Below are 18168 nucleotides of genomic sequence, written 5' to 3'. Positions count from 1 at the left end.
CTTTTTAGCATTAGAGAATTGATATAATTTCAAGAAGCTTGTTCATTCAGTTTTGGAAGTGAGCTGTTTACTTTCCTTAGCAGCAAGAATCAGGCCCAGCATTTTAAACCCATGATGGAAAAGGATTTCTTCTCTTCTCCCATTGAGAAAATTTATTTGGTGCCACATAAGTAAAAAACAAACAAACAAACGAAACAAAAAACCTCTTATCACTCCAGGAATTTAAAAAGAACTCTTCCTGTTTTTACATTTTAGAACAGGAGGTCTAAAACTCTAATAAAAGGGTATTTCTACATTGAGGCTTTTTGAATGCTGATGATTTTTAAATTTTTTTTATAGCTTTAGTTTTGGAGGTGAGGAAAGATGTCGTCTTAGTGCTAGCCTTAGTAGTTTAAATGTGGCCTGTAGGATGGGTGTACCTGTTTCTTGAGTTATACTGTGTGTGTGTAGAAGAAGAATCCTTGTTTTGTATTACTGCAGGTAGTTGACTAATTTTCTGGGTTGATATAACCTTAAGGTTGTTAGTGGTTGTCCAGTTGTGACACAGGGGATTGCCCAGTCACGGCCACACCCAGGTAGATTGGCTTCTGAGCGCCTCTGAATGACTACTTCTGAACTGTCTTCTTTCTAGAAGCAGTGCCATATTAACACGAAGGGTTTTCATTTCTTACTATACAATAGCAAATTTAGGGCTGTACGACTGCCATTGTTTCGTAGGCTTGTCCTAAATTCCTGTATTTGAACTGGAATTTGCAACAGAGTTTTCTTTAGAAACAATGTTACAAGAGTGTTTATTAGTTCTCCAGTGGTAAATATTACTTTCTCCTTAGCCATATAATATAGATCGTTTTACTGAAAACTGCCACAGTGGGAACTTAAAGTATATGAGAAAGATAGGTTGGAATATGGAGGTTAAGAACCAACTAAAACAATACTCACTAATGATAGTATTTATGTCTTAAAATAAGCGAGGCATACTTTAGATACTATAATAAAAGGTACACATTCGAAGTGTTTAATTCAATGAATTTCGACAAATAGGTATACATGTATAACCACCCAGTTCAGGCCAAGGCTCATGTTCATTACAGAGAAAGTTCTCTTGTTCCCAGCTGTGGTCAGGCCTGCTCTTCACCTGATCTACTATCTAACCCTGCAGATTACTTTTGTTTCTTTTAAAGTTTTATATAAATTCCATTCTTTCTATGGTAGGCATAATAAAGACCCCTCCTCCAAGATGTCCATACCCTAATCTGCAGAACCTGTGTATGTTTTACCCTGTGTTCACTTCTCAATCTTTCTCAGCATCAGGGTCTTCTCCAACGAGTCGACTCTTCACATCAGGTGGTCAAAATATTGGAGCTTTAGCATCAGTCCTTCCAATGAATATTCAGGGTTGATTTCCTTTAGGATTGACTGATTTGATCTCTTCAGTTCAGTCGCTCAGTTGTGTCTGACTCTTTGCGACTCCATGAACCACAGCATGCCAGGCCTCCCTGTCCATCACCAACTCCCGGAGTCCACCCAAACCCATGTCCATCGAGTCAGTGATGCCATCCAGCCATCTCATCGTCTGTCGTCCCCTTCTCCTCCTGCCTTGAATCTTTCCCAGCATCAGGGTCTTTTCAAATGAGTCAGCTCTTCGCATCAGGTGGCCAGAGTATTGGAGTTTCAGCTTCAGCATGAGTCCTTCCAATGAATATTCAGGACTGATTTCCTTTAGGATTCACTGGTTGGGTCTCCTTGCTGCCCAAGGGACTCTCAAGAGTCTTCTCCAACACCACAGTTCAAAAGCATCAGTTCTTCGGCACTCAGTTTTCTTTAGAGTCCAACTCTCACATCCATACATGACTACTGGAAAAACCATAGCTTTGACTATATGAAGTTTGTCGGCAAAGTAATGTCTCTGTGTTTTAATATGCTATCTAGGTTGGTCATAGCTTTTCTTCCAAGGAGCAAGCGTCTTTTAATTTCATGGGTGCAGTCACCATCTGCAGTGATTTTGGAGCCCAGGAAAATAAAGTCTGTCACTGTTTCCATTGTTTTCCCATCTATTTGCCATGAAGTGATGGGACTGGATGCCATGACCTTAGTTTTCTGAATGTTGAGTTTTAAGCCAACTTTTTCACTCTCCTCTTTCACTTTGATCAAGAGGCTGTTTAGTTCTTCGTTTTCTGCCATAAGGATGGTGTCATCTGCATATCTGAGGTTACTGATATTTCTCTTGGCAGTCTTGATTCCAGCTTGTGCTTCATCCAGTCCAGCATTTCTCATGATGTACTCTGCATATAAGTTAAATAAGCAGGGTGACAATATACAGCCTTGACATACTCCTTTTCCCATTTGGAACCAGTCTGTTGGTCCTTGTCCAGTTTTAACAGTTGCTTCTTGACCCGCATACAGATTTTTCAGGAGGCAGGTAAGGTGGTCTGGTATTTCCATCTCTTTAAGAATATTCCACAGTTTGTTGTGATCCACACAGTCAAAGGCTTTGCCGTAGTAAATAAGGCAGAAGTAGATATTTTTCTGTAACTCTTGCTTTTTCTGTGATCCAAAGGATGTTGACAATTTGACCTCTGGTTCCTGTGTCTTTTCTAAATCCAGCTTGAACATCTGGACGTTCATGGTTCACATACTGTTGAAGCCTGGCTTGGAGAATTTTGAACATTACTTTGCTAGCGTGTGAGGTGAGTGCAACTGTGTGGTAGTTGAACATTCTTTGTCATTGCCTTTCTTTGGGATTGGAAGGAAAACTGACCTTTTCCAGTCCCGTGGCCACTGCTGAGTTTTCCAAATTTGCTGGCATATTGAGTGCAGCACTTTCACAGCATCATCTTTCAGGATTTGAAATAGCTCAACTGGAATTCCATCACATCCACCAGCTTTGTTTGTAGTGATGCTTTCTAAGGCCCACTTGACTTCACATTCCAGGATATCTGGCTCTAGGTGAGTGATCACACCATCGTGATTATCTGGGTCATGAAGATTTTTTTGTACAGTTCTTCTGTGTATTCTTGCCACCTGTTCTTAATATCTACTGCTTCTGTTAGGTCCATACCATTTCTGTCCTTTTTTGAGCCCATATTTGCATGAAATGTTCCCTTGGTATCTCTGATTTTCTTGAAGAGATCTCTAGTCTTTCCCATTCTATTGTTTCCCTCTATTTTTTCGCATTGATCACCAAAGAAGGCTTTCGTATCTCTCCTTGCTATTCTTTGGAACTCTGCTTTCAGATGGGTCTATCTTTCCTTTTCCCCTTTGCCTTTCACTTCTCTTCTTTTCTCAGCTATCTGTAAGGCCTCCTGAGATAGCCATTTTGCATTTCTTTTTCTTGGGGATGGTCTTGATCACTGTCTCGTGTACAGTGTCATAAACCTCTGTCCATAGTTATTCAGGCACTCTATCAGATCTAATTCTTGAATCCTTTATGTAGCAAAAGGGATTTTGCAGATGTAATTAAATTTTGGGCCTTCAGGAGGGGAGACTATCCTGGATTATACAGGTGAGCGTAATCTAATTGCTCGAGTCCTTTAAAGTTGTAGTTTGAGAGGGGACTGCTGAAGGACGTTCAGAGATTGAGAAAGGGGGCCATGAGCCAACAAATGTGGGCTGCCTCTGGAAGCTGGAAAGGTCAAAGAGACGGATCTCCCCCATAAACCACTATCGAGGAGTGTGGCTCTGCTCTTACATCTTCATTTGAGTGCAGAGGCCTGTGTCAGACTTCTCACCTGCAGAACTGTAAGGTAATGCATTTGTATTGTTTTAAGCTGCTAGATTCCACTCCAGTATTCTCGCCTGGAGAATCCCAGGGACGGGGGAGCCTGGTGGGCTGCCGTCTGTGGGTCACACAGAGTTGGACACGACTGAAGTGACTTAATAGCAGCAGCAGCAAGCTGCTAGATTCAGGGTAGTTTGTTATAATAGCAATAGAAAGTGATACACTTTTCTTTTGTGCCCTCCTTCCTGCCATTTGAAGATGCATCATACTGTTATCTCTGTCGATATTTAGTTCCTTTTCATGTCTTAGTACCATTCCCTTATATGGATGTATCACAATTTTTTATCCATTCACCTGTTGATGAAATGTAATTGTTTTCAATTTTGGATTATTAAAAGTAAAGCTACTGTGAATGAATATTTGTCTTTGTATGGGTGTAGTGTTTTTACTTTTTTCCACGTAAGAGTGGGATTGCTAGGTCAAGTGATACGTGTATGTTTAATTTTACAAGAACTACTAAACTGTTTTCTAAAGTAGTTATTGCCATCCACCTTCCTGCCAACAGCTTCTCCACCCTGAAAGTTCTAGCCTTTTTAATCTTAGCCATTCTGGTAAATATTTCATTGTATCTCCTTGTGTTTTTATTTCATTGATGACATTCATGTATCTTTTGTGAACTCTTTAAATGGTTTGCTAATTGTTTGTTGGGTTGTATATTTTCATATAATTGTTATAGTTTTCTTTATATACTGTGGATTAAGTCCTTTGTCAGAAGTACGTAGAATACTTTCTATGTACTTTCTATGTCAGAAGTACATAGAATAATATGGCTTGCTGTATCATTCATTTCACGTTCTTTTTAAGAGTCAGAGTTTTACATTTTGGTTGTTTGCTCAGTCACTAGTTGTGTCTGACTCTTTGTGACCCTGTGGACTGCAGCCTGCCAGACTCCTCTGTCCGTGGGATTTCCCAGGCAAGAACACTGGAGTGGGTTGCCATTTCCTTCTCCATTTGGTTGTGTCAGTTCAGTTCAGTCGCTCAGTCGTGTCTGACTCTTTGTGACCCCATGGACTGCAGCACGCCAGGCCTCCCTGTCCATCACCATCTCCTGGAGTTTACTCAAACTCATGTCCATTGAGTCGGTGATGCCATCCAACCATCTCATCCTCTGTCGTCCCCTTCTCCTCCCGCCTTCAATCTTTAGATGATAAATTTTTTGTTTTATGATTTTATGATTTGTGCTTTTTATACCCTAAGAAAATTTACCCTATGATGTCTTTTAGAAGTTTTAGAGTTTTAGGTTTTACGTGTAGGTCTGGGATCAAACATTAAATTTCTTTGATTTAAGTTTTGTGTACAGTATGAGGTAAACTCATTCCCCCCCCCGCCCATGTAAATACCCAGTTTTTTCAGTACCATTTGTTGAAAAAGACTACCTTTGTCAAACACCATCTTTGGGGAGGGTTGATTTCTTAAGATTTTCTATGTACCAAATCATACTGTCTGTGAATGCAGATAATTCATTCTTTCTGATTTCTATTTTTTTCATTTCTTACTTTATTTCAACTGACTAGGACCTCCAGTACGTATTACAGTTGGTGATACAGGACATTCTTGCCTTTTTCTCAAATGTGAGGGCAAAGCATTCTGTCTTTCTTTATTGAGTATGATGTTAGCTACAAGTTTTTCATTGAGACTCTTTATCAGACTGAGTATGTTTTCTTCTGTTCATAGCTTACTGAGAGTATTTATTGTGAATGGGTATTGAATTTTGTCACAGGTTTTTGCTGCATCTACTGATATAATAATATATGTTTTCTCCTTTATTATTTAGCAATTTCAAGTGATAAGTCATCTTTGCTTGCATCCAGAGTCATGATGTACTATCCTTTTTTTATATTGTTGATTTGATTTCCTGATACTTTATGAAAACCTTGTTTTGTCTGTGTTCACAAAGGGCATTGATTTATAGTTTTTGTTTATTTGCTTCTTTCTCTCTTTGTCTGGTTTTGGTAATGTTGGTGTAAAGCTAATTCCAGAAAATAAATTGAGAAATGTTTGCCTTCTCTGTTATTTTGAAGTCTGTGTAGGTTTGGTATTGTCTCTGAACGTTTGATACAATTCACCAGAAAAATCACCTGTTCCATTATCCATTTTCATTATCTAAAACAGACACTGTACTCATTAAATAATACCTCCTCATTCCTCTCTTCTCTCAACACCTGGTAACCTTTGTTCTACTATTTATTGCTAAGAATTTGCCTATTCTAGGTATCTCATGTAAATTTGATCATAGCATATTTGTCCTTTCATGTATGGCTTATTTCACAGCATATATCAGAATTTCATGTCTTAAAAAATTCTCCCTGGTTTTATTGAAATATAATTGACAGTGCTGGTGTGTATGCTGAGTCGCTTCAGTTGTGTTCCAACTCTTTGCAGTCCTATGGATTGTGGTCTGACAGGCCCCTTTGTCCATGGGCTTCTCCAGGGAAGAATATTGGAGTGGGTTGTCATGCCCTCCTCCAAGGATCTTGCTCACCCAGGAATCAAACCCACATCTCTTTATGTCTCCTGTATTGGCAGGCAGGTTCTTTACCACCTCTGGAGAAGGGAATGACAATCTACTCCAGTATTCTTGCCTGCAAAATTCCATGGACAGAGGAGCCTGGTGGGCTATATATATAGTTCATGGGGTCACAAAAAGTCAGACACTACTGAGCGAATAACACTATAATTGAACACTGTAAATTTAAGGTGCATAACATAATTTGGTAAATGTTGGATGGCATCACCAACTCAATGGAACATGAGTTTGAGCAAGCTCCAGGAGTTGGTGATGTACAGGGTAGCCTGGTATGCAGCAGTCCATGGGGTCACAGAGTTGGACACGACTGAGCGACTGAACTGGTAATGTATATGTTGTGAAATGATTACTACAATAAGTTTAGTTAGCGTTTATCTCCTCACACAGTTTATTTTCTTTCCTTGTGATGAAAACTTTTAAAATTGTCTTCTTAGCATCTTTCAAATATACGCTGTAGTGTTATTGACTATAATCATCATGTTCTAGCCCCAGAACTTAGTTTAACTTATAACTGGAAGCTTGTACCTTTGACTACCAGTGAAAAAGGAATTTATTTCTTTATGACTGAATAATAATCTTTTGTGTATGTTTATACTACATTTTGTTTATCCATTCATTTATTGATGAACACTTGGGTGGTTTCCTCCTGTTGGTTAATGTGGATATAGTATATAATTCTCTTAATATTGATATATTAATATCTGAGTCACTAATTTCAATTCTTTTTGAGTAGATATCCAGAATTGCTGGATCGAGTGGTAATTCTGTATTTTGAGGAACTCCATATTGTTTCCACATTGGTTGTACCTTTTTTTTTTTTTTTTTTTTTGGCTGCACCATGCAGCATTTAGGATCCTGCTTCCCTGGCCAGGGATGAACCCATGCCCCCTGCACTGGAAGTGCTGGATCTTAACCACTAGACCATCAGAAGGTCCTGACTGTACCATTTTATATTCTTAGTGTTCAAGAGTTCCACCTTATCCAAACCCTTTCCAACACTTGTTATTTTCTGGCTTAAAAAAAAAACAAACCAAAAAACATTCTTTTTGATTGTGGCATGGTCAATACAACAAAGATTTTTACCATCTTAACCATTTTATGTATACCTTTCAGTTGTGTTAAGTACATTGTTCAGTCTCAAGAGCTCTTTTCATCTTTTTAAGTCTCTACCCATTAAACAACTCACTAACCTCCCCTTTTCCCACTTCCAGTCCCCCACATCCACTTGTTTTTGTGGATTTGAGTAGTCTAGATACCTCATGAGTGACATCATACGGTATTTGTCTTTTTGAGACTGGCTTCTTTTGTTTTTTTGTTTTGTTTTGTTTTTTTTTGAGACTGGCTTGTTTCATTTAGCAGAATGTTCCCCAGGGTTAATATGCATAATATAATAGTATGTGTCAGAATTTCCTTCCTTTTTGAGGTTGAATAGTACTCCATTGTTTGTAGACCACAATTTGTTTATCAATTTGTCCCTTGATGGACACTTGGTGTTGCTTCCATCTTTTGCTTTTTGTGAATTGTGCTGTTAGGAACATGGGTGTGCAAATACGTCTTAGAGACCTTGCTTTCTGATGTGGGTATGTGCCTAGAAGTGGAATTATAGGGTCATATAGTAATTAAATTTTAATTTTTTGAGGAACTGCCATACTGTTTTCCATAGAAGCCACACCATTTTACATACTCCCCAGCAGTGTACAAAGTTTTCAATTTTTCCATCTCCTTGCCAACACACATTTTCTGTGGGTATGGATTTTTTAAAAATTAATAATCATACTAATGTATATCACTGTTTTGATGTGCAGTTCCCTAGTGATCATTGATGTTGGACATCTTTTCATACGTTTGTTCATCATTTGTGTATCTTATTTGGAGTAATGTCTGTTATCCTTTGTTTACTTTGAAATGAGATTTTAAAAATTATTGTTGAATGGTAGGAGTTCTTTATATGTTACAGATACTAATCTCACATCAGATATATAACTTGCAGATTTTTTTTTTACGTACCCTAGGTTGCCTTTTAACTGTTGGTTGTGTAGTCTGATGCAGAGACTTGTTTTCTGTTTACTTGATAGTAGCCATCCTAATGGGCCTGAGGTGGTAACTCACTATGATGAATAGCCAAATACCTAATGATATTGAGCATCTTTTCATGTGCTTATTGGCCATTTGTATATCATCTGTGGCAAAGCTTAAACTTTCAACAAGTGTTTTTGTGCAGTAGCTTCATTACTACTTCCATTTCCTTTTCTGTTAATTGTATTTATAAAAATTTTTTAACATTGTTCTTTCCATTCTTCTGTGCCTCTCTGATTATTTTTCAAGCAATGTTTTATAATATTCTGAGTAAGGTGTGTGCTTGGTTGGTGAAGAATTTCTCTATTTTATTAAATCTTGACCTTGCCATTATTCAAATATGCACTACTCGGCAGATCAGTTTACCTTCTTTGGGTCCATAGATGGTAATAAGTTACATATGCTGGTTGCAAACCAGTCTTCAGGCAGGGTAGAATGTGAGAACAGGAATAAGAATGTGAGAACAGGAATTGTGAAGAGCAAGAGCTAAACAGACTTGGAGGAAAGCTGTATGGAAAACAGAAAAAGAGCAGGGGGAGATGGAAGCAACATTAGTTCATTTAGGGAGCAAAGTAAATTGAATATCAAACTCGGAGGAGGCTCTATGAATGAGAAATAGAGAGCTCTACATAGAAATAGAGAGATCTAGGTAGAAAAAGATAAAAATACATGGAACTTGGGGCCAACATTGCCTGAGTAGGTGAGGGAAATAAATATGGAGTATAGGGGCTCAAATTAGTTAATCTTTTGGCTCTGGAGAAACAAGAGCAAGAAGGATAGTGCTCTGGGAGTGAAAAGTAATGTTCATAATTCCCAGTGAGTATAGCAGCTGATTCCCTGATAGCTCAGTTGGTAAAGAATCAGCCTGCAAGGCAGGAGACCCCTGTTCAATCCCTGGGTCGGGAAGATCTGCTGGAGAAAGGATAGGCTACCTACACCAGTATTTTTGGGCTTCCCTTGTGGCTCAGCTGGTAAAGAATTGGCCTGCAGTGCAGGAGACATGGGTTCCATCTGCTGGGTTGGGAAGATCCCCTGGAGAAGGGAAAAGCTACCCACTCCAGTATTCTGGCCTAGAGAATTCCATGGACTGTATAGTCCATGGAGTCACAAAGAGTTGGACACCACCGAGTGACTTTCACTTTCACATAGCAACTGAAAAGAAAAGTGTGACTGCTGGGAGCATCTTTGGAAGAAGTTTTGTAACACAGGCCAATTGAGTAATCTAACGACATTTTTAATATGCTGTAATTGTGTTTAATTTATTCATGTAAGTCCCTCACAGTTAACCATTTGAGTCATCTGGAAACCAATTGTGTTTAGCAGTATATAGGACAAAACAGTATTTAAGACTGAGTATCTAGAGGGAAAACTCCCTTTACTCTTGATTGGTGAAAAATTATTCTGAGATTTCACCATAGGTGAGGGAATTAAAAACACCACAGGTGTTCTAGAGTGCAGCTAGTTTTCTCACTCAGCCTGTTTGCTTTTATTATGTAAAGCATCACCACCTAACACAATCTAAGTAAGTGTTTTTTAAATATTTCTTTTGATATGTACCAATAGAGTTACACCATATTGGGATGTTTATACTTAAAAAATACTTGTTATGTAGAGATGGTGAAATCTGAAAATGTATGGCTGTACTGAGTCATGGATCTGGTTTTTTTGACCAGCTTTGAATTTTATATGGGCTTCCCTGGTGGGTCAGACAGTTAAAAAAAGAATCTGCCTATAACGTGGGAGACCTGGTTTCCCACCAGGGTTGGGAAGATCCCCTGGAGGAGGAAATAGCAACCCACTCCAGTATTCTTGTCTGGAGAATCCCAAGACAATGGCGGGCTGCAGTCCATAGGTCTCAAAGAGTTGGACATGACTGAGCAACTATTCCTTGATTTTATATACCTTGGTGACACTGGGCAAGTGACCCAACTTTCTCTTCACCAGAGTCACATTATTTGTAAAATAAAGGAGTTGAATGTCATCTTTAATCAGCCTCATATCTCATTCTGTGATCGTTTCTTTTTTTTTCTTTTAGTTTATTATTAGTTTTTCTGAGCTGTCTTCGAAACAAGTACATTATATATAACCTTATTCACTGGAGAGAATACATTTGAAGTTCTGAACAACATGCTTATGTTCCAGACCTTTTTATCAGTGGTAGATTTGTATGCTATATTACATGGTGAGGTGAAATCTCAGATTCTCACAAGTTGTTCCAATTTGCGTCCTAATTTTTTTTTTCATTGTTAAAAAATAAGGTTTTTTTTTTGGTCCTGATATTTAAATGAACGTAAAGTATAAAACTTTGACGGTTTCTCATTTATGAGTAATCTCCTCTACTTCATTCTGAGCCTATTTGGATTTTGTTACAGAATCTTTAGATAACTGCTGTCTGTCAGTTGCTTTCTGCATGGCACTTGAGTAAAGGCTTAGACATGACTTACTCCTCACGGTAACTTCATTTTGGGGGCTGGAGATAGATAGGTAGAGCAAGGAATACTCCCAGTGGATAGGAAATTTGTTTCTTTTTTCTGCATGCGTGCTCAGTTGTGTCCAACTCTTCTCGACCCCATAGACTGTAGCTCGCCAGGCTCCTCTGTCCATGGGATTCTCCAGGCGAGAATACTGGAGTGGATTGCCATTTCCTTTTTCAGGGGATTTTCCCCAGGAATCAAACCTGTGTCTTCTTCATTAGCAGGTGAATTCTTTACTGGTGAGTCACCGGGAAGTCTTTCTTTTTTCTAAAAGGTTATTAAATTAGATGACAGGGGAAAATTTTTTTGAATCAGGGTACTTCAAAGAGACAAATAATATTCTTTTGTTAGGTAACTCAGTTTGTAGATGCTGAAAGCGGAAGAAAGGATCAGGAATGGGTCAATTTTCACTTTTTACTGGTCTGGTGACTTTTGGGCTCTGGATTTTGGATGCAGAGAAGGCACCCTAGTTTGAGCATTTCTTAGCAGTTGTATGTTCCAGTCATCTACCTGTGAGTTTCCTGTTTGGGCTCATTTTGTTTAATTTTAAGGAATTGAGTACTCTTTATCTTCTGAAAATGTCAACCCTTTTGACACTATACTTACTTGCTCCATTTCTATAATCTTTGAATCCTATCTCCCCCCCTGCCCCACCATAAAAACCTTAATACCAGTTATTTTTTAAAAAGACTCCCTTACTGCTGGCTCTTTCAGTTTCCAGAGAAAATGAATAGTCAGGTACATTTGGTTCTTGGTGACTTGGTATTATCCTGAAAATAACTTGTTTTGACACAATATTTTAATTTGATGTGTTTGCCCTTGCAGTAGAAGCTGGAGAGTGACTGAAGAAAATTGGACTTTGTGGTTAGGCTTAGGGTTAGGGTTAACTATGGGCTAAATTTTGCAGTGTTTCATGTCTTCTATTCTCAAAGTAGGTAAGCAAGGACGATAGAAATACACATATACCTATTTTAATATTAGTTTACATTGGCATTTCCTCAGTTATTTCAGAAGAATTTTAGAGCAGAGGTCAACATGCTGTTTCTGTGAAGAGCCAGGTAGTATAAATATTTTAGGCAGCTACTCAAGTCTGTTTGTTGTAGTGGGAAGGCAGCCATAGACAATATGTAAATGAATGGACATGGCTGTATTCCAATAAAATTTTATTTATGATAGACATTGAAATTGAAGTTCATTTTATTTTTAATATACTCCCCCTCCTCCATTTAAAAATGTGAAAACTATTCCTAGCTTATGGATTATGAAAAAACAGGTTGGATTTGGCCCATTCGCCATAGATTGCCAACTCCTGCTTTAGAAGAATGTTGATAAATTTGTTCAGTCCCTGCCCTGTCCTATTTAAGTAATCAATTGTAGAATTTGTGTAATATAACAGAACAAAGTCTAAGCTTTCAAATCTGAGAAATCCAATCTAAACCTTTAGTTTTCTTATGTGTAAAATAGGAATGCTACACTTACTGTAAATCATAGTTCTTTTACTAAACAATAACTCACCCTGGCTATTGTAAGCAGAGTAGGGAATTATTAAAGAATATTTGGTAGCTCATAGAGTCATTGGGGAGTGCTAGAGATTGGACTTTAGTCCAAGCCTCAGGGAACATTTTCCATAACCATACTGCAGGACTCAGTTTGAGAAAGCTAATGTTGCTGAGCTCTAAATGCCGGAGACTCAAGTTTATTGCAGATGCTACTGCTCTTGTGCTTTTTCAGTGGCAGGAGCTCTATATTGCAACCACTGGAAAGTGACTAACAATGCTGCCACCACCATCAAAAGCTATATGTGGGGTCTGAGCAAAATTGAAAATTCTCCTTGTTACTTAATTCCAAATCAAAGTCTTTTGGAGATTTACTTAATACAGAATACTATGCTATGTCCATAATTAGAAGAGAGACTGGAAATTTAAATTCTAATTTCTGCATTAGAGATGACATGAGTTAATTAGAAATTACATTAATACATTAGGCACTGGATCATAAAATTTGTAGAAATATCCACAAATTAAAGTCTGTTGAAATTTTTAGTGGTGGTGATTATGATGGATATCCACAATAGTAGATACTTAATTGTAAGTATTAGTATATGTACCTCTTTTTGTACTTAGGCTTCAAACAACTATAATAAGCTCTCACCTAAAATCTATAATGTATGAAAGGTTTCTGTTCTAAGTTAGTATGTGAGTTGGTTTGTTAGAACCTAGAATATATTCTGTGTTCAAAACTAAAAGGTTATAAATAATGGACTTGTTTCCAGGGTAGTCAGCATAAGATTGTTTACCCCAGCCAAGTGTCTATTTCACAGAGATAAGTCCCTTCATGATGGAAAGATCCTGAGTGTTATCAGCTTGCGACCAGGTGGCTGTTTGTCCACTGTGAAATATGGTACAGTTTGGTGTGGAGGTGAGAGGGACTCAGTTGCTGCTTATGGCAGATTATATTATTCTAAGCGGTTGGCTTCCTTCTTTATTGGGTTTCTCTCTACAGGGTCCCTATCTATGGGAGGAGTACTTCTTTTTAGCATTGCCATCAAGCTTGGCCTTGGCATTTGACCAAAGTCAGTGGAAGATGGGAAGTGATGTATGTCATGTCTAAGAAGCTTTGGAAGCCATTGCATGAATTGACCTTTGCTCCTTTTTCTCTGTCACGAGGAAAGCAGGTGCCAGATAAAGGCTTTTTCTTTTTCCACGATTCCAGAATGAAGATGATACCTGTAATCAACCCAAAGTCAACATAACAAAAATGAGAAATATGTTTTTGTTCTAGTAAACTGTGCGTGCCTGACTGCTCAGTTGCGACCCCGTAGACTGTAGCCCGCCAGGCTCCTCTGTCCATGAAATTATCCAGGCAAGAATGCTGGCGTGGGTTGCCATGCCCTTCTCCAGGGGATCGTCCTGACCCAGGGATTGAATTGGCAGGTGGATTCTTTACCAGCTGCACCACCTCCTAAAACAGTAGTTCTCAGAGTGCTTTCTCTTTGGCCCAAGACCCTTTAAGGATCATAGCTATTTTAATAATAATACCAGATTCCTTTTTTATTATGTTGACAGTTGCACTATGGTTCATAAGCAATGGTGGGGAGAAAACTGCTGATATTTTAGCAAAAATCAGTGTAGTTGCTTCAAGCTGTGCTCTTTGTCACCGTATATTTATAGTAAACAAAAAATTATACATGAGGATTAAACTTACTAATTAAAAAAAAATCTTGATCTTGAGTATGCATCTTTCTATAAGCCTTTTTGAATGAAGCAGAAAGTATTGATGAAGCACTTCTGCATGCTGAAGTATGTGTTTGTCACAGGGAAAAGCACTTGTCTGATTATTTGAATTATGAGCCAAACCAGCCTCTATGGAATATAATTTTCACTTGAAACAGTGATTCATGAGGGTTATTTTGACATGTGTGTTTGTCAGACATTTTGTCAATTGAAGTGACCCTTTACTTCAAGGAAAGCAACTGGCAATATTTGTTGCCAGTGATAAAATCTGATAAGCTTTCAAGTGTAAATTAACGTTTTAGAAAATTATCAGGCAGTGTGAGCTTGATAACTTTGCAGTACTTAGGTTTTTTCTGATGAGCTGGGTAGTGATAGTAATGAAGGCAGTTTTTAAAAATAATTAATACTGTGTTATGAAATGCCAACATTTGGGAGCTATACCAAACTCAGTGGACCAGTATTTATAACTGACTGATGATATTACAAAATTATACATAGGCAAAAGACTGACTCATGTTGCCAGACTGATGGATTAATGTAACAGTATGAAAGTTAACTGATAAGATTAAAGATTCTGTACTTAAATGCACCGTTTTTTTTTCTTATTGAAGTATAGTTGATTTATAATGTTTCAGTTTCTTCAGTGACCCTTTGAGACACTATTGTTGAGCTTTGAGATAGAATCAAAGAATAATACTCAAAGCTATTCAAAAAAGTCATCAAATATTCCCCCCTTTTCTAAATACATATCTGTGAGTTATTTTTCTCATATATTTCAATCGAAACGGTATTGCAACCGATATGTTAATCTGTTATTTTATTAAGTCAGATCTTAAAGATTTTATTTTTTATTTAAATTTTTATTTTTTACTTTCTTTGGCTGCACCACGTGGCATGTGGTACCAGATTCCTCAACTAGGGATCGAACCCATGTCCCCTGCATTGGACGCTTGGGGTCTTAACCACTGGACTACCAGAAAAGTCCAAAGAGATTTTAAAAATATAACTCTTCTTAAATTTTTACTGTTTTGTCTTTTGGAAGATGTAGTTTATTTTAAAATAAAAAGTTTATTTGTGCTGACATGTAGTTGGTTTATTATTTTTAAAATGGATTAACAAATCTTTGAAGTCTCACCCACGGAGCATCAAGAACTGCCTGGGACCCTTTCTCAATTGGGACCCCAGATGTGCTTTGTCTGGATGTTGATCAAAACCCAGTTTGGTGATACACTCTCTGCTCTTTCTTTTTCTCTTTTCTTTTAATGTTAGTATATTGAAAGTAAACTAGATAATTCTCTAATAAATGTCTGTATTATTTGTAAAAAAAAAAAAAAAGATAATTTAATTTCTAATGTAATTAATATTGTTAGAGCCCGTGTAAGCAGAAATTCTTTGAGAGTCTCGATTTTTAAGGGTATAAAGGAATTATCAGCCCAAAATATTTTAAGAATCACTGTTGTAACTATTAAGATTTTCAGAATTGTTTGCTGCTAAATCATAACCTAGTGAAAGATGGTACATTGGCAGGGTAGCTGAGTCAACCTTGTTTCGAGGTGCAAGTTCATACAATTTCTTGAGCCTGTGCTTTATGACTGCGGTTGATTTTTGTAAGGTCACTGATTAGGCATTGAAGTTGCTGGTGAAAGATCCTGACCAACTTCCAAGGAATGGATTATCTTGATGCACGATTCCACATGATTATGGAATCTCCCCTACGGATGGGACTTTTTGGTGAGCCTTTGCATGGAACAGAAATATTTTAACACTTGGTTAGTTCTGACAGTTCCGTCCATATATCTTGTCCTTAAATCACTGTCCATACCTGTGTCTTATGAGAACCTGACCTGGAAATCTAGCCAAATTATTGCTTCCTCACTGTGTTTCCCATTATTGACCATGTGGATTGTGAGATGTACTGCCCAGTGGGAGAACTTCCCTTTCTGACCTTCCTTAGCAGCTATTCCAGATGGGCCAGTAGGATAGAAAGAGTTTTTGGGTGATACCAGCGTGTTGTGCAGAGACATTTGTAATCCAAGGTCAGTTGTTTCTTTCTTAGCCAGAATAGAGAATCCCCTATGTATCAGTAGGCCTTGTGTGAGGAAGAAGACTGCAGTGCATCAAGAATCGGCGCACTGAAAATGTGAGCCGTCTGCTCATGCCTCACACCCGGCCTGAACCCTGCTCAGCGTGCATCATAGCACATGATGGTGGGGTGTTTCTGTTGCTTTACTTGGTGGATCACATGATGACAATTCCTGACAGGCAGCTCAGGTTTTATAGTTACCTGTGACTGGGTGTTCATTCTCCAAAGTAGAAAAGGTACAAGAATTATTTTCAAGAGAGTCTTAGTTTAATCAAGTATAACTTGGCCCAAAAACTCTTAGGGTCGTTGCTGTGATTCTTCTAAAGGATTTGCCAGCATCTCGTTATGGCATTCACCTGTTGACTCTTGGAGCACCGTTGCCATCAGAATGTCATTATGGTCAAATGGCAGAGCTATTTGTACTGCAACCTGGATTGACTCAGGCATTTTCTCTTGCTCTGGGATAAACTTAAAGCTGCTGGATTTCAGGTTATTCAGTAAATAGAGCAGCACACACAAACTAGCGTATCTTGTTGTCAACATCCAGAGGCCCAGCAAGCTTTCTGCTTCTTTTTTGTTGTAGTGGGTATTGACTTGCTTTTCATTTTGAGGGGAATATCCTGAATTGCCACTCTGCACCTGCTTCTAGAACTTCGTACTGGTGTCAGGACCCTGTATTTTCTTGTGACTTATTTTCTGTCTTCTGGCATGCCTGTCTTTTTAAGGCATCTAGAGCACTGCTGTTTCTTTTTCAAAAGGTTCTGTTGGCTTGAGTTTATCAGTATAGTGAGCCAGTGTGATGTCGAATGGTGTGATGCGATAACTACAGTCTAAGAAAGTAGAAACTTGACTTAGCGAGGCAATATAGTGAACATGTACTGCTATCCGAGTGAAATTAAAGCAAATTGTAGAGACAGAGACACCATTTGCCAGAACTGTAGCTTTATACCAGGCACTGCTGCACGAAAGAGATTTAATTTGAATTACCAACTTTGCTTGTAGTCATTAAGGTTAAAACACTTTTCTTCTCTAGGAACTTCTCTATGTTCTGCACTAGCCAGACAGTTGTATGAAGTGAATATCTGCTAGGGGCTGTGACCCTTGTTGCTTTTGATTCTTTGATAATCCCCCAGAAATGGCGTTTTTGATTGGTGGGAGAGCTCCAGGGATCTCTCTCTGGCCTTAACTGGTATTATACTACCCCACTACTCCACCTGTCCTGGCATCAGTGTGGGCTTTTTTCAGTGGGTAGTCACCCTGAGGCTACCCTTTTCAGCTGTATGTTTAGTTCCTGGAGAAATAACTATAAGATTACTCCACTTTCTGATAAATGGACTTGGGCCTAAACTTCATATAGTATTTGGCTTCATTCTAACACATATGTCACAGTGGTGCTGTCTGGGTCCTCAAGATTACTTTAAGAGTTAGATTTTATAGTCCTGAAAAGGTTGGAGTATTTTCCTTTCCCAAGTGCGTGGTTATTCTGATAAGTGGCTGTTGATCCTTTGTGGAAAGCCATGACAGAAATCACAGTGCTGGTGATGCAATCGTAGAGCCGTTTTTGAAGGTTGTTTTGCCCTTATTTGAGTGGCTCTGCGTCTGGGAACTTTGAGTCTATGGCCTATGTTCCCTTAGTCAGGCCTAACTATATGCCATACCTGGAGTTTGAGTAGATTATGGGTCAGCAAACTTTTTCTGTAGAGGGCCACATATTAAATATCTTAGGCTTTTATGTAAAAAAATTAGCCAGCAGAGCTATTGTGGTGCTGAAGCGTCTATGGATAATACATAAGTGAATGGGTGTGTCTGTGTTCCCAGAAAACTTTATTTATAAAAGCATCGTGGATCAGATTTGGATCCTAGCTTGTTGTTTCTGGATCTCTGGTACAAATGACACAGGATTATAGTAGGATTTCCCAATATCATGATCTTGGGGACTTTTTAGGAAGGATTCTTTCAGATAAATCAGTTTGATAACCACTATGTTCCTGTTTCTT

The 18168-nt window shown here is 38.3% G+C and overlaps 1 protein-coding gene across 8 annotated transcripts in view; it reads left to right on the top strand.

Annotated features, from left to right (window-relative positions):
• Window positions 1-18168, top strand: part of TBL1XR1 (TBL1X/Y related 1) — a 168144-nt gene that overhangs the window by 25680 nt on the left and 124296 nt on the right. For 4 of the 8 annotated variants that reach the window (XM_061166610.1, XM_061166611.1, XM_061166614.1 and 1 more), the window contains exon 2: window positions 2605-2687. The exons of the other annotated variants lie outside the window; for them this stretch is intronic. The gene's annotated coding sequence lies outside the window, so the exon portion shown is untranslated. The remainder of the gene's footprint in view (window positions 1-2604; window positions 2688-18168) is intronic. 8 annotated transcript variants of the gene reach the window in all.

This window comes from Dama dama, chromosome 19, assembly GCF_033118175.1.
Source record: "Dama dama isolate Ldn47 chromosome 19, ASM3311817v1, whole genome shotgun sequence".
Lineage (NCBI taxonomy): Eukaryota > Metazoa > Chordata > Mammalia > Artiodactyla > Cervidae > Dama > Dama dama.
Note: the sequence above shows the minus strand (reverse complement) of the source record. Positions and strands in the feature narration are given on the sequence as shown.